At 42.3% G+C, this 21,841-nt stretch overlaps 1 long non-coding RNA gene across 2 annotated transcripts in view; it reads left to right on the top strand.

Annotated features, from left to right (window-relative positions):
• The first annotated feature begins 1,278 nt into the window (after positions 1 to 1,278).
• The window catches only part of LOC114014414 (uncharacterized), a 141,171-nt gene continuing 120,608 nt past the window's right edge, over positions 1,279 to 21,841 (top strand). The window contains exons 1-3 of one of the 2 annotated variants that reach the window (XR_008732990.1): positions 1,279 to 1,425; positions 5,164 to 5,306; positions 5,662 to 5,726. This is a non-coding gene — a long non-coding RNA (uncharacterized LOC114014414). Of the gene's footprint in view, positions 1,426 to 2,121; positions 2,194 to 5,163; positions 5,307 to 5,661; positions 5,727 to 21,841 lie in introns of those variants that run through there. The other variant, XR_003557888.2, reaches the window with a different exon arrangement.

A 21,841-nucleotide genomic window follows, 5' to 3' on the forward strand; every position in this document is an offset into this window, starting at 1 on the left:
CCCTTAGCTCATCCCTTTCACCATACGTCTCGCATTTTGGAAATAGTTTTTATTAAGCACCTATGTGCTTATTCTGCCCATTGAGATGCTACTGCTGAAAGTAACAGTAGGTATTGTGCACTGGTAAGTGTAGATACCAGAGACAATGGGATTTCAGACTACAACTTAGATCTCTTGGTACTTCTGACACCAAATAGTGCTGGTGACATTATTATTGGTAGAATTAATGTCATTCCACTGGACAATGCTGATTTTTGGGACAAAATGTCATGCTAGAAGGATCAGTTCCCATTAACCTCAACTGAAAATTGTGTTGAAAAGCTTCTAAGAATTACCAGCATAACCTGCTTCACATTTTAAATTAAAACTTTTGGGTTTTAATTGGGAAGTGCAAATTCATTTTGAATTTTAGCGAATTTATGGTGAAATGGGTGGAAAAGCGTTAAGGTCAAAATAATACACTCTTTCGATTTTTCACTGGACCTGGTTTATTTTCTGTTCAAATGATAGGTTTATGAAAGTGTTTAAAGTTTTGTCTTTTTGACTGGTTTTAGAGAAGAACCTCCAGTTTCATGCCATAAACCTTTCCTGCATAGCAATGCCACTCACCAGAGGCGGGTACGTGCAAATTACCAACCAGGCCACAGAATACAGCAGGCCTGCAGGTGCCAACAACCTAGCTTGGGACAAACACAAAAAAGTACAACAAAACAAACGTGGAGGGCCGTTTAAGCCACGAGGCAGGATCTTGACTCAGCCGTTCTCGGATCAAGGCCCGGGAAGTGCCAAGGTCACACAAAAGCCCTAAGGCTTGGCGCGGTGCCTCAGCTTCTTCAAAATGGCGGCGCGGGTGGCGGTTCCCGCCCAGGCAGTTTTCCCGCCGTTTCTAACGGTTCCGAGGGCACCGAGCGCGCCAGCCCCGGCCCCAGCTCCCACCGCCCTCCGCGCTCGCGACGCACACTTCGCCCATGTCAGCGGCCTCCGCCGGCCCCCGCACACCTGCGTCCCGCCCGCTGCCTCCCCGCCGCTCCACAGCCATCGCGGTGCCGCTGCGGGCAGCAGCCGACTCGCCCTCCCTGCCGCTGAGCCCCCCGAGTCCCCGCTGGCAACGGCGAGGCGGAGCGCCGTGCGGCAGGGGAAGGCGATCGCTCTGCGGGCCGCGGCTGGGCGCCCGGGCGGGCGGCGGTGGGGGAGCCTGCCCCTCGGGGCGCCTTTCCCCCGGCCGCCATGAGAGGGGGCTGCGGCTCTTCTCGTGGCTCGGTCTCCCCGCCGCTGCCTCCGTCCCGCGGCCCGCGGTGACCGGGCGTCCGCGGCGGCGGCTGAAGCCTTGGCGCAGGGGGAGAGCCGGCGGCGTTAGCGTGAAACTTCATGAGGCGGCATCTGGCTAACTGGGGGACGTGGGCAGCGATCACAGAGGAAGCAGCAGTAGGTTCCCCCTTCCCCGTCGCTAGCGGGGGAATTGCTGCTCCCTCCTTGCGGCTGGCGCCGGGGCAGGAGAGGCCGCGGGGCGCGCGGGGGCCCCGGAGCAGAAACCGTGCCTCCTCCCGCCCTCGGCCCGGAGTAACCCCTGGCCCCCCCCGGGATGGAGAAGCTCCTCCGGGACAAGGCGTTGAGCATTTTTTCCTTCAGAAGGAGGCCAGACTAGCGGGCTGCGGGGCAGCTGGGGCAGCGTGCGCTCCCAGGGCCCGCCAGGCTGCGCGGCCGCACGCAGGAGGGGCAGAGAGATCGAGGAGCCGATGTTGCTGGGGAGGTGCCTCATACCCTGGGTCGGGATAATCCTAGTCTGAGTCCCAGCCAGTTGTAATCCCAGGTGGAAAAGGGGCAGTCCAATCATAATTCCCAAGTTTTGCCATATTTCAAAATGTTTAGGGTTCCGCAGCAGATGTAAAATTGGAGTAAAAGCTGGCACAGGAAAGGCTGGCTGCTGGTCTCTCATCTCGTTACCTTCTGCTTTCGTCGTCAGAGAAAAATGTAAAAATGATGTTTGGTTTAGATTACAAAGATAACACCAGGGTAAAGTAGCTGTAAGAGAGCAGAGTTAGTCTCTCTCTGCTAACACAGTGCAACAGACCTAGGAACAAAATGGCTGCTGCCTTTGCATATCAGCAGCGTCAATGGAAAAGTATGGAAAATGCACACAGCTCTCTGCTCCCCGGCTTCATCCCTTGATGCCATCCATCCTCCTTTGCAAATGTAAGGAATTGGCTTTTGCACTGAAACTTGTGGGTATTTGCATTTGTAGCTTACTAAATAATATGCAATTCTTGGTATTTTGCCTGACTCTCTGTAAGGGTCATCAGGCAGTCAGACTAGTATTGACCCTGAGGTGCAGTTTCTTAATGTTATAAGGGTTTGGATATTACAAATTTGCATTTCTTTGTCCAGTATATAATAGGGACAGTGTGCAATTGATGCCAGTTTGGGGGGTTTTGTCTCACCAAAGGTATTAACTCCAGGCCTCCTTCAGCTGAAGGGAGAGATGTCCATCTGTTATCTACTGGGCATAGTAGTTGTCTTCACAGAAAGCTCCAAATTTATGGCTCTCTTCCAGCTACCAACTCTGTTTTGAAAGGGCAGTTGATCTTATAGGTGATGAAATTTAAAATTATAAGTAACCCTGAGATGCTGAATACCTGGAGGACAGGTGACAGGGAAAAAAATCGATTTCCTATTTTCTCACTGTTCTATTGTAGACGTGATTTTCTAAGGGTGTAAATGGGGCAAGGTTTGTAGAGAGAGTTAACGTGTTTTATTAAATTAGTTTATATGGTTGGAAAAATACATTCAAGCTCTTGGGCACACAAGCACTTTTTAAGAGAGGTTGTCTGTTTTTTCCAGTTATATCCTGTTTTCTGATATTCAGCTGAATATCTGAATTTCCAGGTGTCTGAGTTTGTCAGAGCCTTTCAAGGGCTTTCTTGGAGCCTATTATAGAAAACCTCTAATTTATGTCTGAAATTTTTTCATCTTCTTTTAGAACTCGATGTATACATAAGCAGTGCTCTGATTGAATCCCTAATATGTGTGTATCCTTAAATATCAATATAAATAACTGAAATGGAAACAGAAATATGAAAAAAAATATTCCCAACACAACAAGGTTGGTTATCGAAAAAATTAAGCATGCAGAAGACCATAAATGTATAGTGCTAAAAGTGAGAACATTTTGTGTTGCACAGACAGCTTGGGATGTGCCAGTTTTCTGTCAACTCTTACTTTCCAGTTATAGATGCTAACCATCAGAGGGCACTCCTGATCCTACGAAGAAATAATGTAGTTTCCTAGAACAATAGTGAACAGTCAGACTTTCCTAATCTGGAAACATGCTTTACATGATTTATATGCCATTGGCATCTGGATTATGAGTCAACAGATGATAAAGTCAGATATTTATGACACCTCCATTTACCACCCTTTACAGCACAGTGCTAAATACCGTATAACTGATGCACTTGATTTAAAAGTCACTTGCAGCGTAGCAGTTCTAGTGATTTCTTCACAATTTAATATAGTACTTAGCTCAGGCTGTGAAGGAAGTTTGCTAAAAGAAATGATTAACAATAGAGTCTGTGTTTCTTTAGCAATGTCCTTAGCGTCCATATAAGAGTGTTAGTCCAGGTCAAGATACTGTGTCTGGTAAAGTATAGCATGTTCTTACTAATATTCACCTAGGAGCAGCTTATTTGGCTGTATGTGAGAGGAGAGGCAGTCAGATAGGTTAGGGGTGTGATTAGCAGAGAAGTGTGGTAAGCTTTAATATTTCCTTTCGTACAGTCTTATACCCCTGCAAATTTTGCCTTATAAGTCCTTCTGTAGGAGTGTCTTTTTTTTTTTTTCCCCTGTGAGAAACTTCCCTAAAGTATGCATTTCATTTTTTAATGCACTTCTATCCTCTTTTTGAAAGGGAGCACTTTCTTCTTTTTGCAAAAGCAAAAGCTTGAAAACAGTGCACTTTCTGAGTTTGTAACAGCATGCTCACAAAAACAACAAATCAACTACCAAAACATGATTTTTTGGGTTCTGGTTGTTTGTTTGTTTTGGTTTTTTTTCCTTTGAGGAACTTGCCTGATGGCAACCATGGACTCTAAGACAGGCATAAAATGTGGGGGGAACCTGCTACACCTTTTTTCCCCCAGCCTCAGCCCCACAGCATATTATCAAGTTTATTCCTTGAGAATAGGCAAATTCATGCAATTGGTTATACACGTGCACTCTCCTTGTAACAGTGTCAGGACTGCACAGAGCGATATGCAGGAAGTAGGAACATATCCAAATGGAGGGAGCAGCAGGCACTGCTTACATGTATGATCCAAGACCTCAGGGGCAGAATTCTTGTTTGGCCCCTGGTCTGGGCTCTTTATTCGTGCCAGTGTTCCTGTCTGTGTTTTATCTCACACTGATGCTGGTGCTTGAACCCAGGGAAAGATTTCTATTCTAATGGGTAGATCCTGTTGCATCTTTTTTTGGGGACATGGGTTTGGACTGTGTGTGCCATCCAGTTTAGCTTCAGTACTCTGCTGTTTGAGCTTCAACATCCATATGGTTTCAACAGTGTTGAAATTGCTCCATGCTGCTGTGACAATATAAACTGGGTTGACATGTAGCTTGATCCAAGACTCCAAATCCCATACCAAATCGATGGGTCTCCAGAAGAGTTCTGGAGAGAATTTTCTGGCTTTTGCCACTGCCATTCTGTGTCGGCTGATGGCTGGAAAGTTAACATGCATAGGCAGTTTCGGAGACAGTTCTTAAGTTGCCTGGAGTGCAAGAGGGAAAGTTCTCCTTCATATGGTCATAATAGGCTTATTAAATTAGATTTTAATTTTTTAGTACTCATGTGCGTGCCAAGGCAATGGGCACATAACACTGAAGAGGTTTGATTACTTATTACTGTGTCTCATATAGATGACAAAAGTACCCAATATGAGACTTGGGTTTTTATGAATGAAACTGTATGTAACTTACTGTTGAGTACTTGGTGTTTTAGGGAACTATTGCTGTTGAGTCAGCTCTCTGTTTACAGTGTAGATTCAGAAATGCTTTTAACTAAGCAAATTCATCCAGAACTTTTCTGTTGCTTGTTAAAATGTCTTCACTGATAGCAAAGAATATGAAAACAAAGTGTGGCTTGGGAGGACATGCCAAAGGTTGATTTCTCTTCAGCAGGTCAAGTGTTCCAAGCTGGGAACAAGAAACATTTTGAATGGCCTGGCACACTCATGGGGAGCTGCCTGAGGAGCGTGTGTGTATGCTGCCCTCCTAAAGGTTTACTGGAAACTCGTGGGCACAGATAGACCCTGGACTGGGTGAGTTTTTGGCTGGATCGAGGATGCATAATGGCCAAGGTGGGCAGAGCTGAGCAATTGTCACCTGTTGGCAGGATACTTGGACTCTTCACTTCAGGCCATGGTCAGATACCTAAGTCCCTCTGCCTAGCCTATGGGGAAAGCTGGGCAGCTCTGATGGCTTCTCGAGAGCAACCCGGAGAGTCTAAACAAGACACTGAGCTGGGAGATACCTAAAGGAATAGGGAGGAGGAGTAGTTTTTGATCAATAGGAAACATGGACTGAATGTCTGTATGTGCAGAGAACAGAATTGGGTGGAAATGAGGCGGTTAGAATGCAGTTCTTCTGTTTAGTAGTTGTCTCTACCACCTTTAGGAAGAAAGTACACAGCTAAAACTGTTGATGAAGAGGCCAGAACCAGTCATGCTACTTGTGAGAAGGTTAGTACCCAACATGTCTCAAGATCCATGCAGTCCGGGGCCAAGAATTGATGTGGACCATTAAGCTTTGTGTGATTAGAAAAGGGCAGCCCTCCTGTTTGACACCACTTCTGACCTTTCCTTAGAAGGACAGTATAATAGGTTTTCTGTGGTTCAGACTTACTTGCAGATTAATACGTATTTGGTTTTGTCTTTTTTTTCTCACCCATGGGAAATGATGACAAAGCAATTGTAATTACTTGGCTAGAAAATTACTTTTAAACTGTCTGGTGTTGACTGTCCATTTCAGAAGTATTTCTCTTATCACTGTCTCCTTTTTTCCTCATATTTTCCTCACACTTTCACAAGATTTATTAAATGCCCATGTCCTGGAAAGAGTTCTGCAGGGATTTCTGCTCCTCTTAAATCAAGGGTAGCACTCATAGGATTTACACTGCATCTGATCATTGGACTGTTTTTTATATTTCCTTGAAATGATCCCTTCAGGGGGGAAAATGATCCATGAATAATGAGATTGTTTGAAGTTTAGAGGTAAAGTTAAAGCAGTTTGGGTGTGGAGATGGCAGCCGTTATAGGCGCCATGGTCTGCCATCCTCTGCTGCCCCCAGAGGAGAGAAAGCAGAAGAGAGGTGTTGGGGCACTTGGGTTTCTGCCATCTTCGTGCTGGGTTGGCCACCTCTGGGACTGAGGGAAGGCACACTGTGGGACGCTGGTGTCTTAGACTGTCTCAGCTGGGCCTGACAAAGCTGATCCATAGAGCCCAAGAAGAGTAGAGGGGTTGCTCAGTGACAATCTTCCAAGCAACCCTGATAAAACAAATCATCCTGTTTATCAGTACTACAGAAGTGATGTGTGAGGTTGGTTGAAACATTGGGAGTGTAGAGATGCTGGAGAGGGCCAAGTGGAAGGCTACCAAGGTGGTAGAGGCCTGGAGGACATACCCTTTAGGGAAAGGTGAAGGGTGCTGTGCTTGTAGAGGCTGATGAGGAAGCAGCTATGGGGCACACTAATAGCCTGTAACTGGTTGAAGGCAAGCTATGGAGATGGTGAAGCCAAACCCTTCTTGATTGTTTCAAGTGGCAAAAAAGAGAGGGCCCGGCATCAGGTTGTGGCTTTGGAGGTTAGAATGGAAGTTAGGAATAATCTTTTCTCTTTGGAGGGTAGTGCAGGATTGGAGCAAGGTACGCAGAGAGGAGGTGGAATATCTATCCCTGATAGTTTTCAGGACTTGACTAAACAAAACCATGGCTGATTTGGTCTGATGCTGGTGATGGTCCTGGAGACAGGCACTTGGATTAGAGGACCTCCAGAAGACCCCCCAACATCAACATTTTGGTGAATGTGTGAACAATGTAAAGATTTCACTCGAGTTTGACCTTAGCATTGTTCGCAAGCAACTTAGAAGAGGTGATTTCTTTATTAAAAATTATAGGTAAAAGTGTTCACAGGAAACTTACAACACTGCTTCTCAGTGTTTTAAGCAATGCTAATGTAGCTGAAGGCTTTGATTAAATTTTTTTTTGTTTGTTTCAAATAATCTTTAAAAGTGAAGCTTTGTCACTTAATTTGCACAAAATAAAGAACTCCTTTTCTTTTCATACCACTGAATAAGCACTGTAGTTGATTAGGTACTTCTCCTTATCCAGTATGAATAGTTGCTGCACATGTATGTGTTTATATATATAGCATATCTCTAAAAAGGATAAATGCAAACATTTTTTCACTCAGCAGACTGCTAGCTCTCAGTTGTCACCTCATAACTATAAATAATAGCTTTGGAGCTAGGTATATTTCAGACAGAGGCACAGAAAGAGCAAGCAAATAGAGTTATTTTTTTTCCGTATCATTGGCACACCATTGTTCCGCTGTGGTCAGTGGTAGGATGTACAAACAGTATTTCAGATTCCATAGGAACCTGTTTTGTATTTATGCTAGGCCAGCGTCATGTGTTACTCGACCGACTGGAGGGATGGGAATGATAACCAGCAGCTTGCTTGGGCAAGAAGGAAGAGGTGCTCTTCCGTAGTTATTAAAGAAGCAGAAACTTGAAACAAAATCAGACTAAAATACACGTTTTTAGAACTTGAATTTGCCTACGTCAGCTAAGTTTTGTCATGGCAAAAGTGCAAAGAGGAATGTGGGAACACTTTTACCAGGTTGTCTTCATCTGAAAAAACAAAGTGAGCAAATTTTAACCAGAAATTGAATGGTAGCCACTTCTGCGAGTCTTCAAATGTTAACATCCATGGAAGAAATACTATATTGCTGTGGCTTTTCCTCAGTGCATTTGCAGGAAATGCCAAACAGTAATGCTCTCCAGTTTAAAGCATGAGTCATGTGACAGAAGGAAAATGCACGTGTAAAGTTGATTACTGGGCTTTTACAATATGTTTTCTGCCCATTTAAATGAATTTTAAAGAAGAAGTTAGCTTTTTTTGTTCATTGATGTCAGCTTTTTGCTATAATTTATGTTGGGTGCTAACTGCTACTGTGGCATCACAGGAGAAGAGCAGTGCAGTGGTTGCACACAGCAGTACTCTGGCAATGTCCTGCTGCTCAGATGCACCCCAGTTTGCTCCTGTCACATTAAGGGTGTTTTAAAATGAGCCATCATTTACAGATTCCACCTAAAGGAGTTTTCAGCTGGCCTTGCAGTGCATCTTTATGACCATTTCCTCTGCCGCATATTTATCCTCAGAGAATTATGAAATGCAGAGACCAAGTGGTTGTTCAGGTTCACTGAAATGCACAGGAAGGATTTTTACTGATAATTTCAAATCCTGTATTAACCGCATGGAAAAATATTTAATACCATTAGTAATCTGACCATATAATTCCCCTTGCCACTTTATGGTATATTTTCATGCAGTTTTTAAGAAGGAGAAAGATGAAGAAGCAGCCATACTCGAATCTGACGTTATGAAAAAGTTTCAAAAATTTAAGTTATGTTAACCTGCCATCTCAGGTTCAGTGAATAATTGTTATGGATTTCTAAATTTATATCAATGCAGATTAATGCTTTACAGTTCTTCTACATGAAGTTAGATCGGCAAAGAAAGTTGGCTTTCTTGGTTTTACAGTGATGCCCATCAGCTATGCAATTGATAAGCAGACTACTCAGACACAAAAGGTCACAAGGTAATACAGATCCATTCGTTGCACAAAAATTGAGAGCACCATGCGCTGTTTCAAAATAAGTTACCTAAAGTCAGGTTTCAGTTAAGATTCAGTTTCATCTTTAAATTCATTCTTGTGCAAGTTTTCTTACATCAGTAGTGGAAATGCTAAATGACCTGCTCAAAAGTTGCATTTCTGCTTATCTCGTGCTTCCATTGTTATCTTTAAGAGGATTCTTTGGGCAAATGACAGTAGAAGTTACTGGCGCTTTATAAATGTATCCATACTTTCCGATTTATCTCAGTACCAAAGGGCCAATGGCAGTTATGTACAGTAATGCAAGTTCTTACATGCTTAAGTCTGGTCCTGTGTGTATAATAAATGAGATCTACTCTGAAGAATTTGGAAAGCCAGGAGGTTGCAGGGTTAGCCTGCTATGAAATACCAGGGGACTGAGGCCCTGATCCCCAGTCCGTTCTTATTTGTAAAAGCACTTCAGCACATATGTATCTCTAGGCATGTGTTTAAGAGCCATTGACATCAATGAGACTTTAGCTGATGCTTAACCTCTGAGCATATGCTTAAGTTTCCTGCCGAATAAGCAGGGCCTTGAGCATATGCTTAAAAATACCCTGCTGAATTGCTGATCTCTCTCAGGCCTCTAGCCTGCCCCACATACAAAACTTTACTTGCTTCTCTAGGTCACTTGTTTTGGCTTGGACTTCAGATTTTTTCTTCTTTAGCATTTCCTTTTCACTCAGCTGGCTAGATCTATTTTCTACAGCCCCCATTATCACACACACATGGTGTTCATTATCACTCCACATTGCTCCACATTACAAAGTTGAGTACCCAGTTGGCTAATTTAATGCTTTCGGTGAAAGTGCTATCTATTTATAGTTTTCTGCAAATTTAAAATCATGTATGGAAGAAGCTGTTGTCAGTTAAATAAACATATTATTTATATTCAGATGCTGTTGGGATACAAACTTTTCACTATAATCCTTTCACAGTCTCTTTCACTGTGCAACATTATTGTTGCATTAGGTGTGATATTTAAAATAGCTACAAAAATCCATTGTAGCTTTCCCAGACTTTTGCACAAGTTGTAATTACTGTTGGCCACAGTATTTAGTACCGAAAATTTTCTTACCAAAAATACTGTGTTGTTTAAGCTGAATTTTTATAGGGTTACTTTATCTCCACTGGAAATTTTCAATTTACTTGCAGCAAATATATCCAGTAGTGTTTTTCATATTGAATCAGTGTTTCAGTATGAAAGTTTTTTGATTCATTTTATTTTAGCACATTGGGTTTTTCAGCAAAAAAAATTATGGTATTTTAAGTCAAAGTGAAACTATAACGCTCCTTTAAAATTTTCAAAAATTTCCCATGATGGAAACCTACAGTTTCAAAGGAAAAAGTTCAAACCAAGTTTTTTTCCGTTAAAACATTTCCCACATGAAAAAGAGGTTTTCTGTTTACTTTTAGTTAACAACAAAGAATTTACCTGGTGTCTTTTATTACTACCAAGAGAAGCCTGTGAAAGAATAAACTAAATATGGACTCACTATTCTGAATTTTTATGCAGTAGTCGTTTTAGAAGACTGACTATGCTGATCCAAGTCGGAATGTGAACACCCCCCCCCCCCCCCCCCCAGATTCATGGGTCTCAGGATAGGTGTTTCGTAGGTTTAGTAAAGGCAATTGAGGGCTCCTGAATGTGCCTGCAGCTCATGGATTTCTGTTAGAACATAGGATAATCTTAGCAGATACCTAGGCACATGTAAAAGGATAATAATTTCCCAATTCCAACAATTGGCTTTGGAAATTATGAAAAAATTACTTAACTGTTGTTTTCATTATCTGGTGTCCACTTTCAGATGCTTACCATTGAACATTCATGACTAAAAATAGTTTATGCTGCACATACTGTTTAAATACATTTCTTGGATGAATCCAGAAAACCACCAATCAGTGAACTGAAACTCAAGCTCCTACTCTACTTGTCAAGAGATTCTAGATCCTCATGTTACACCAAAACATAACAAACTGTTAAGACCATTTCATGCTTCATTGGCTTCAAATAAACCAGAAGTATCCAGAAAAAGGTTTCCTCCAACTTTCATTTGTCTACATCTGAATTTTGGTAAATTCAGATGTTCTGCACACTTTGCTCTTGGCTTCAGTCACTGCATCTTGCTAGGAGGGCAGTGGATTTTGTTTTCCTTGCAAGTAAGGAACAGAGAAACATTTTTTCACTGAAGTATTGTGGTTCAGATGTAAGGAGGCATTTGTATTTTACTGCCCACACAGACCCACGCTGTTAGCTTGCAGGCTGTCACCCCTGGTCGATGGAGTCCAAAGCCTCCTTGTGGTGCGGAAGTTTGCGGTATCGCCACAGACACACACGTCCCGTGCAAGTAAGTACTGGTAGCTGGCACGATCAGAGTGGGGATCTTCCAGGACAGATGGAATCCAACACATGTTTTATAAGATTTGAGGACAGACCGGTTTCTTAATTCAATGAAAAATTCCTTTTACCTCCTTTTTGCTGACTCAGCATATTGTTTGCAGCTGGACCAGAGTGGGAATGCCTGTGTAGAAGAGTTATATGACTCTGGCAAAACTAACTGGTATGGAACTAATTGCAGCCCACCCAAACCTAGCAGGAGGCAGAGTTTTCCTTTCAATTAAAAGCATTCTGCTAGAAGGCAGCACACAAGATCTGATGCATGTGTTCAGATGAATGCTTAATAACAGCTTTCATGGGCTATAATAATCTTCAGGAATGAAGGCAAACAGGAGACGGAATTTAAAGAAAAATATTAAAAAGGGTCCAGCTCTAAACCAGAAGGTGAGAATATCTTTCCTGAAAATAATTTTTCATTTACTAAAGGAACAGATCTGAGAGAAGAATTATAAAGGCCATTATTAATTGGACTGATCCATTTATTAAACTTCCTGTAGCAGACTGGCGCTGCTCATCTTTGCAACCCCTCTTATTAGCAAATTTTGAACCCCCTGGTTCTTGCGGTCTGTCTGGCAGGTGTAAGACATTTGCTTCATCCTGGTTGCAAGGCGGTGGGAGTTGGGAGGGCAATTACCTCCTAAAACACAGGGAGTTGTGATTGAGGACAAGAATTTTACTGAGGAAAGCTCAAGAACAGCTTGGCTTAGTTGACAGTTACATTTGTGCACTTATTACTCAAATTACCCACAAAACCAACTCAGCTGCAAAAGGCTGAAGTAGTTGGATTAAATATGGTGGAGGCAAACTCTTCATGCTGTCTTGTCTGCCAGGTGGTAAAAATAAAAGTTTGAAGCTGCCTGCAGTACTAAAGAAATTGTCAGCAGGGAAAAGGGAATGGAAATGAAGCTGTGGAAGGGCAGGGGGAGGTCTGATCTCTACTGGAGAATAGGCTAGAAATGGTGGTGACTGAATGATTTACTGTCATCAGGTGGGATAAGGATCTTTCACAAAGGGCCAGAAGACAGAGAAGGGTAAGAAAGGTTGAGGGAGGCTGTGTAGAGCTGGCCTCCAGTGAGAAAGGCATTGAGGAAGGCCCGTGGTGCTGTGAGGTGCTACCAAGGAAGAGCACGGGGTGCATGTGAAGCCTTTCACTGGCCAGACTGGAAACTAACATATGAGAAGTCCCTGTGGCAGGGAGCTGAGGGAGGGAGGCAGGAGCCTGTATTCAGGGAAGGGACAGCAAGAACCTGGTCATGGGTTAGAGGTGAGGACCACAGCGCTATTTCTGGTCAGGCACAGCTGTGGGGATGGGGGACCAGGAGAAGACTTTGGACCTACTGGGATTTTTGTCGTCCCACTGGAAGGAGCTGAGCTATTCTGCCATCATAAACAGCCATTCTTCCTTTCCTCTGTCAGTCATTATTTGGGGCATTGTATGGCGAACCTCTCTTCCTCTTTTGGAAATGCACCCGGTATTTTTACTTTTTTTTTTTTTTTCATGCTTTTGGGTGCCAAGTGAAAAGGCCCTGCTGTCTGCTGGGGACCTCTGTCTTTCTGTCTTTGATGATCAGTATTTGAATAAGGATTATTTTCCATCCGGTAATAAAGGAGAAAGATGTGATCTTAGTATTGTGGTGCAAGTTGCAAAAATAATTTCTGCTTGCTTGGTAACTTCATCCTTTGAAGTATGCAGATTCTCTCAGGGGTGTATGTGACCTCACCTTCTAGTTACCAAACTTTTCCAAATGTCGGATTACACTCAACACCAGATTAGGAATGTGCTTGACATTTCTTTATAAGGTGCAGGAAAATATCTGGGTGGAGATGAAAGCAGATACAAGTGGAACTGGGATATTGGAATAAATTATATATTGCTACTATTACACTTCTCTTCCTGTGCTTCAGCCTACCTTTGTGCTGGGGCTTTGGCTAACATTCAGTTGTCTGCATACTTCCTGAGAACTCATGAGAAATTTGTTCATTACAAGTCCAAATCACCTCAGGAAAGGGACTGCAACAGCTTGCTCTGCAGCATTCACATGGAACAAACTGACAGTCTACTTTTACCCTCTTCGTTATTTATGTCCACATCTTAAATTACAGGTGGCATTGCTGGTGCAGTAGAGTTTGGCAGTTTGGTGACTATGAACTACTGGAAGTGCCAGTACAGTGTTTGATCCTGCTGCTGTTTGTATTCAGAATTTATGTGTGGAAAACTGTAGACCAGCACCTGAAAATACTGCAAAACATTTTGCTATGACAACATAAATATAACTATTTTACAAAAGAGTGAATGACTGATCATATACCTCAGCAACATGTATCATATGTCCTTCATGGATAAACCTTTTTAAAACACTGAGACAAAACTTCACAATTCGGAACAGGAAAGAAACAGAAGTTTGTTGGAAGGTATGCAGGGCTACTCTAGGAATTTTCAGCTCTGGTCATGACATGAATAACAGGCATCATCAAGATAATAATCTCTGAGCATTCAATATTTCTTATTCATTCTTATTGAATAGCATCGCTATGGAGCTTTCAATATTCTTTGGCATGGCTTATGTTAATACATTGTCGGTCTTAGGCAGAATGAGTCTTAATACTTTTCATAGTTTTAACTTTTTAAAATGGTTTCAGTTCCATAACAAGAAAATTGAACTAGGTGTGTCTGTGGAATGACATATGCTTGTCTGTTTACATTTCTTAGCATGTTTTGTATCTATTTACTGCTCTGACTTTTTTCCTGAACAGTCTCCCATTTCCAGCTGAGAGGGGTGTGTGTGTGTGTGTGGTTAAAGGGACCATTTCATTAATCTCTTGCATCTTAACCTTTCTTCCTTATTTGAACCTTAGTTCTGACACTCACAGAAATGGCCATTGCCTGTACCTTCTCCTCACCAAGTGCTGCTCCGTTTTTCTCTCTTAGTAAGTTCCTTCTCTCTGGTCACTGTCTTACTACTTTCAGCAAACCATCGTTTCATTCTGCTGTTTACACAGAGAAGTGCATGTGCACTCTCTGCCATTTTTGGCTCTTTTTTCCTTATGGCATAGTAGGGTTGTCTGATTGTGAGCAGATACACTTTTTTAGCTTTGCATGGTATCTAACTCTGAATTAATGTCCTTGTGTGAGTGAGTTTGTAGCTGCTCATTTGCTCTGCTCCCTTCACAGTTCTTGAATAGCAGAGTTCCTCTGCCAAGCCTCAAGTCTATCATGCCAACATCACTTCAGCCCAGTGGTCTGCCTTGGCTTGATACTGCTTTCCCAAGGGAGAACTTGTGACCTATGGACCTCTTTGACAGTTTAAACATCTTTTTTTGCTTCCTTCCAAATCATTACAGGCCCCACTAGTCTATCAAGAGCCCTACTTACCCTCTAGCAGACCTAGTGTGGATGTAACGGTAAATTAGCTGGATCCAGTACTGGGGCTATTCTGTCTGTGTCGATAAAAGTCTGTGACTGTGGCTTACCACTTCTGCTGCCACTCACACAGGACTCCCAGCATGGTAGTTTGTAAGGCTGAAGCAAATGGTAGAGAGGACCTTAAGCTGGATAACATTGGGGTTAGCAGAACATTATATTAAAGGCTGAGCAATACTTGGAGATTTAAGTGTTAACTCTTCTATAATTTTGAAATTAATACAAAAAACTGATTACCTTGTACTTTGCTTTATCTCATGAGGCTTTAGATATAATCTTGATTTCTGAACTGAAGGCTGTTTGCGCAAGGGGTTCCCAAGAGCTTCCTAACAAGTAAAAACAATTCATGAAATGACCAGGTGGCCACGGTGGGTTTTTCCCTTGTTTCTAGGGGAAGCGATGGGGGGGTTTGCATGCATGCATCTGATACTCGGACAGTGCATGTGGTCTCACCCTGAATGATCTCTATCACTTGTCAGGCCTGCATATGCAATAGAGACTGACGCATTTGCACATGCTAGGACTGAGCAAAATGGGTTGCAGCCAGCCTACTCTTAGAAAAGTGGGTGGCTCAAGGGCATGTTCTGTGGTCACTGAACCTGCAAGAAACCCACACAGTGAAAGCTGAACCCGATCACTGGCAGAAACCTGAGAGTGGCTGTGGGCTTGTTGTTATTGTTGACCTCTGACTGCCAGGGATTATGTTTTTGTTTTGTTTCTACTATTGGACAATGTGCCCTACTAATCTATAGTTAATTTAGAAGAGGCTCTGAGGTTTTTTTGGAAGGCAAAGAGACCACATTTTCTTGTGCAAGTATTTAAGAATGACTGCTGACTTGTGGCTACTTTTCATACTGGAGGGAATATTGTGGAGAGCACCAGTATCTGCCAACCAGTTAGTGTTGATTAAAAAGTTTGGAGATGAAGGAGGCTTGTGAAACTGTTAATTGCACTTCCTCAATAATGGACCTGGCTGTAATTAAGGCGATGGCACTCCTCGTACACAACCTTGGCAGTCTGAGATGTTTTGTGAAAATTCTTGATAAATTGTGCTGGTTCAAAACTTGGAAATAAGAGGCAGGGATAATAGTGAGAAGGAATGCATATCTGGGATTCACAGGCTGAGGTCTGGCATTTGAAGAGATCAGGAAGGGGAGATCATAAGTGGATCAGAAGGAGCATGAAGCTACTTGTGGCCGTAGGGGAGGGGCAGATTAGGATGAGTTTACTCATTTTTAGGGAACTATTTGGGCTATTCATGTTAGTTAGGCCAGTGAGGATAGTCCTGTTCTGAATCTGCATCTAAAGGAGCTGTTCTCTACAGACTATGTATGGAGAGAGCCAAGAGAAATTAGCATCTCTAAGCTAAAATTAGCCTTCCTGAGTCCTGGAGTAATAGTCTGCTACACAAAATGATTGTGAGAGCTCATCTACTCCACCAGTTACTCCAAGGCAATTATCTACATTTATTGCAGGCACTGATGAAACCTGTTCTTAAAATTCTTTGTTAATATATTGAGACAGTTGAATTTCCACTGCACCACCTCACTAGTCTTGCCAGAGAAAGAAGTCTCTAATGTCTAACCTAAGACTTTTTTTGCTGTAAGTGCAGAGCATTTTTGGCCAATTTGAAATCAGCCATGTTCATGCTAACTGGTTAATCTCATTCGCTTTGCACTACTTTATTTTTAAAGTACTGTCATGATTTTGCAAATCAATCTGCTTTTTTCTAGATTTAAATAGCTTGAGATCCTTCAGCAATTCCTAATTTTCCTCATTTCTAGACATCTTCTTCAGACTTCCCACAGGAGGCTGGCATTTTTCATGAAGTGCTGTGCCACCATCTGACTATGAGACCTGGAGTGGCAGAATGATTGCTTTTTGACAGTGCCCTCATCGTTGCTACTTTAAAGAACTGCTAGTTCTTCTGGACTCTTTTTTCCCCTTCTAACCTGTTAAAATGGCATTTCTTGATGGTTGTTTTCCTGAAGTCCATCGTCCTGTTTGCTCTTTGTGTATTTCTTTTCTAAAGAATTCACAGTCACAATTACACTCCTACCTTCCTTACCCTGTCCCTCCTTGCTCCTTGGAGTGGAGTCCAGACAAATCCTCTCCTTCTTACCCCAGGACAGATGCATTTCAAGAACTTGCTGGGGAGGAGTCAGCACACATAACATATACATTAAGTATGCAGGCTATATGTCCAGGTTGTCTCTTCAGCCAGTGGATACATAGGGGCACATCCAGGAGCAGTTGACTTCATTTACGGTATCAGGCTAGGATTAATTCTTGTCAAATATTTATCTCTCTTCATTGACTATAAAAATGTTTCAATATTTGGGCAACTTGGATGGGACAAGCTTCACAATATTCCTTTTTCAACTAAAGATTGGGACATTAAAATTAAACCCACCAAGTTATACAGTTGAGGTCATTTTGATTACAATCATCACAAGCTTTGCCATGTGGATTTCCCAATGTGATTATTATGCTGTGCTCAAATCCAAGATGGCCCCAATAGTCCTCTACCCCTTCTGACATTGTCCAAAGACCTTAAAGTAGCAGGTATCTCTGTCTGGACATCAGAGAAAGTGTGTATGTATGCTTAATATGTAAGACTTTTACTCCTTCCTGACTGAACAAACTGTAATCTCCTATAAATATACCAGTTCTATATATTGTCCAATTAATTCTGCCGTGCCAATGAAATAATTTTCCCCCTTCATTCATGGACAATATACGGTTCATCGACCACCATCCTCCTTTGGCCTTTTGTAACCTTAGTGTTACTTAATCTTTTGTGATTTTAAGCCGCTTCTGCAGGCTGCCCTCATTTAACCCTTCCTTGAGAATTTCAGATTCTAGGGTCTGTCAATTCTGGTTTAAAACTGGTCATTATGTTAGCAAGCCAGTGTGCAAAAAGATTATTCTTTGTTAACACAAAGGTTAGGATATAAGAGAAGGTATTGGGATGGTGTGCCACTGGGGAGAAAGCATGCAAAGAGGTCAAAACAAAAGCCTAAGCCTGTTTGAAAGTATTTCTCACCAGAAATTTGAAGGGCAAAATTAACAATCAAGTTTCTGTCCAAAATTTTGCAGTTCTGGCACACCTCTTCACTGAAGTAAAATAAAATGCTAGTTTTAAAAAATATTAATCAGCTCACAGGAAAAAAATTATGATATTTATCTGAGCAAAACTGGGGTTTTTTTGTGTGGTTTGTTCCCGCTGTTTTTCACAGTGCGCTGATACTTAGAGAACATGACAGTGTAGTAGTGGGGAACTTGAAAGTATATATGAAATACAAGAAATAGAAGTTTGTCACTGGAAGTTTTGTACTGCAGAGTAGTTTGATACAGTTTTCTTCATTCTACGATCAGTTTGGGTCTGAGAGATCTTACAAGAACAAACCCGTATGCCTGGCAGCAATCTATGTGATTTCCATCCTGCTCCAGTGTGAAATATCGCGTTCTAGGCAGGCAATGAAATTTTCTAATGCCCTCATTTTTTCCACTGGCCTCAGAAAAATGGCAAACCTGGTTGTGATTGTACATTGTTAAATAAAATAGCTGTTAAATGGTGTTTCAATATATTTTAGTTAATATCCAGTTACTAGAGAATTGGCCCAACTTATGCATCCCATCAGACTTAAACAGATTAACAGGTTTAAAGTTCTGCATCGATTTCAGAATTTCAGGTAATTGTTCATATATTAGATTTTCAAGTAAGATATGGGACTATACTGGCCCCTTCCTGTGAAGAGGCAAAGCTGTTTTCAATCTCAGCCTACATGTCACAGCAAACTCTTTGCAACTTTCTGTCTTGCATTCTGAGTGCTTTTAGAGATGATCCATCATACCACCTAAATCAGGTCTAAACTCATCTGTTGGTCCTTCTGCTCAAGGCTTCTGGTTGGTTCACTGCTGGTCTCTTGACAGCAGAAGATTCTGCCATATTCTCCTTTTTCTGTCCCAGTGGTGGCCATGGGGATATAGACCCTTTCTGTGCTTGAAAAATTGCTGGGCCTGCTGAGGAATGCTGCCAGCGGTTCAGTGGACTGCCAAGGATGAGGTGTGTATATATGTGGCAATGAAAGAGATGTTAGTGATGGCAGTTATGCATGAGCTGTTTGTTTAACAAATGAGCTCGTAAGAACTTGAATTCATATATGCAAAGCGATAGCGCTTCAGAAATAATGTAAAAGTTTACACATTGATTCCATTGCTTTAGGTGTTAGTGTTGCTTCCCTGTCATTTATGGATATCAGATCTGTAGGTACTCAAGACTGAAGCCTACTGTGGTAGATCTGGGAAAGAATACCTTTTTAGGATGTCTCCTGCAGAACTTGGTCCCTATTTTTGGGAAACAACAATTTTTAGATATGTAATATTTATAACTAAGAATTAATTAATAAAGTGATATTTAATAGGACAAGGGGTAATGGTTTTAAGATAAAAGAGGGTAGATTTAGATTAGATATTGGGAAGAAATTCTTTACTGTGATGGTGGTGAGACATTGGCACAGGCTGCCCAGAGCAGCTGTGGGTGTCCCATCCCTGGGAGTGCTCAGGGCCAGGCTGGATGGGGTTTGAGCAACCTGGTCTGGTGGAAGGTGTCCGTGCCCATGGCAGGGGGTTGGAACTGGGTGATCCTTAAGGTCCCTTCCAACCCAAACCACTCTATGATTCTATGTTTTATATATTTATAAATACAGATAGTCTGCAGGTCTGTTCTTTAATCACAGGCTAGAAAAAAGCGAGTATTTTTGTGACTTGAGGAAGGCTGAACTTCTGAAGAACAAGCTTTTTTTTATAAATAGGACTCAGAATAAAGCTCCTTAAGCTAGTTTACTGTAAGACCACAAAGATGAGATCTTCAGCAAATTTGAAAGTTAAATCAACACCACTTCACTGAAGTCAGAGAAGCTGCATCCGTTTATACCAGTTAAAGATGACAAATTTCCAAGGTCTGTATTAATGAGAGGCCTGGAAGTGGGTGGAGGCATGAAATTACTTCAGTATTATTACTTCAGCAAGGCCTTCTGCACATACTCCTACCATGGGACCACCATGGAGCATTTGTCTGAGGAACAGTTTTGTCACATCAAACTAAATGAGTTTCTGTTGCTGCTCTCAGCACTCAGTCCCATCAAGGGCTCTCGCATGGCTGCTCCAGCACAGAAGAATGCATTCAGGAAGGAGCTGTGATCAAAGCTTCCTGGCTCTACTGAAAATGGGAGTCTGGACAGAGAACCGAGGCACTTCCACAGAGCAGCACACCCCGGGTGTGTGCTCATGGGGGAAGGCGGAGGTGAGCTGAGTACAGCTGGTGGGTGTGGATTTCAGTTCTGCTCCAAGTTACATGTCTTCACTTACATTTCCTTCAGTGTGAAATTATGTTTACATGTATTTAATTCACTTTAATGATTAACTCTTATTTGTCTTTCTTTATTAGACTTCATAGAAAAAGATCTAAGCTGTATGTCATGTCAGAGGAAAAGCCAAGCCAATTGAACTAAGTTGCCTGATGTAGGTTTTCCAAGTTAGCAATTGACATTAGCTGTAGTCTTGACCTTATTTAGTTTTTCAGATTTTGCTGGGGCTAGAGGTAGATCCTGAGTAGTTTCTTGTTTCCAGGTTGCAGCAGAAGTCTCAGCTGGAGTGAGCTCCTCTCTCCCAGAAATGGAGCTTATGAGCATTATGGCAATTAAGCAACAAGTTTCATGAGACAAACACTACCAAAGAGGTCCCACTCCCACTCCCTGTCTCTGTGCTGCAACCACTTACCTTGAGCTGTCTGTGTGTGGGAGCTGATTCAACTCACTGAAGTGGCAGAAAACAAGCCCAGCAAAGAAGTGGATGATTTTCTGCTGTGTAGAGTTAAATTGCCACAGCAAGGGTCCTGGGAGCATCACAGCTAGCAGAAGAGAAGGAATGGTGTTGTGTGGCTGGGAGTAAGAGAGGAGGGAACAGGAGTGCGACACTCTCTAACTCCTTTTGGGAGTGTGCTCAGCTGGCTCTGCTGAACATGTAGCTGTAAATTAGTTGCCTGGGGAGTTTCCAGGCAGAGGAGAGAAGTGCCTGATGAATTCAGGCTCCAGAAAGGTTAGGCAGTTTTGGAAGGCAGGCAGAGTGGATCGCTGTTGGTGTATGTGGGTTTTAGATGCTGAAGTTCCATCTTTGGTGGGGTTTGAGCAAGCCAGATCCCACCCTGAAAGATCTGCTTATAAAACAAACAAACAAAAGAGTTGTTCTGTGTTTTTCATTGGAATGCCACTAACTGTGTTAATGACAATGGGGACCACCAATAGCGTGAACTCCCTGTTCTAATGCAATACTTCCAGGCTTCTTTAAACTACATTTTATAAGAGGCATCAAAGGCAAAAAAATTCTGCATTAGCTCTATGGGAGCTGCGTGCATACATCAGAGGGCAAATATGGCCCCCAGTGTTCTCCCTGCAGTGAATTTGGGTCTCTGATAGCATCAGTGCAAGAAGAATAGAGCAGTAGCTTAGGAGGCATGTGGCATTTCCTGGCTGGGTGCAATGGATTCCCCAGCTGAAACCAATAAAAATCAGTTCAGGAAGAATTTTTCAGAAAATCCGTGGTGAAATTGACAGTCTTGAAATGCTCACACAATTCTTGCAGCTGTGGAGTCCTTAAAGTCAATGAGTTCCAGGAAAAATGACAATAGTTCTGGAAACTTTCCCATGACTGCCTCTGGGCAAGCATTCAGAATAGCTCGTTTACTCAACGATGCTAATTCATTAATCATTAGAGATACTTTTGTTCAGTTCCCTTTGAAGTTGGCCACAACTTTTCTTTTCTCCTAAGATGAAATGTGGTCAATTATATCCATACATAGATATAACACGGGGCAGGTTCTTCTCTGACAAATTATTTACTAGCTTTGTCAACCCAGACTTCTCTCTCTCTGATGTTTCTCTATTGTATATGCTGACCAGAAAATGTTGCAAGTCATCCAGTTTTAACTGTATTAGATCGACTTTTCTTTCAGCTCAGTTGTTAACGTCCTCGGTTGCTGTGATAAACTTTGATGTGATTGGTCTTAATTTTCTTACTATGGGACACATCATCTTCTGTGCT

This window comes from Falco cherrug, chromosome 6, assembly GCF_023634085.1.
Source record: "Falco cherrug isolate bFalChe1 chromosome 6, bFalChe1.pri, whole genome shotgun sequence".
NCBI classification, from domain to species: Eukaryota; Metazoa; Chordata; class Aves; order Falconiformes; family Falconidae; genus Falco; species Falco cherrug.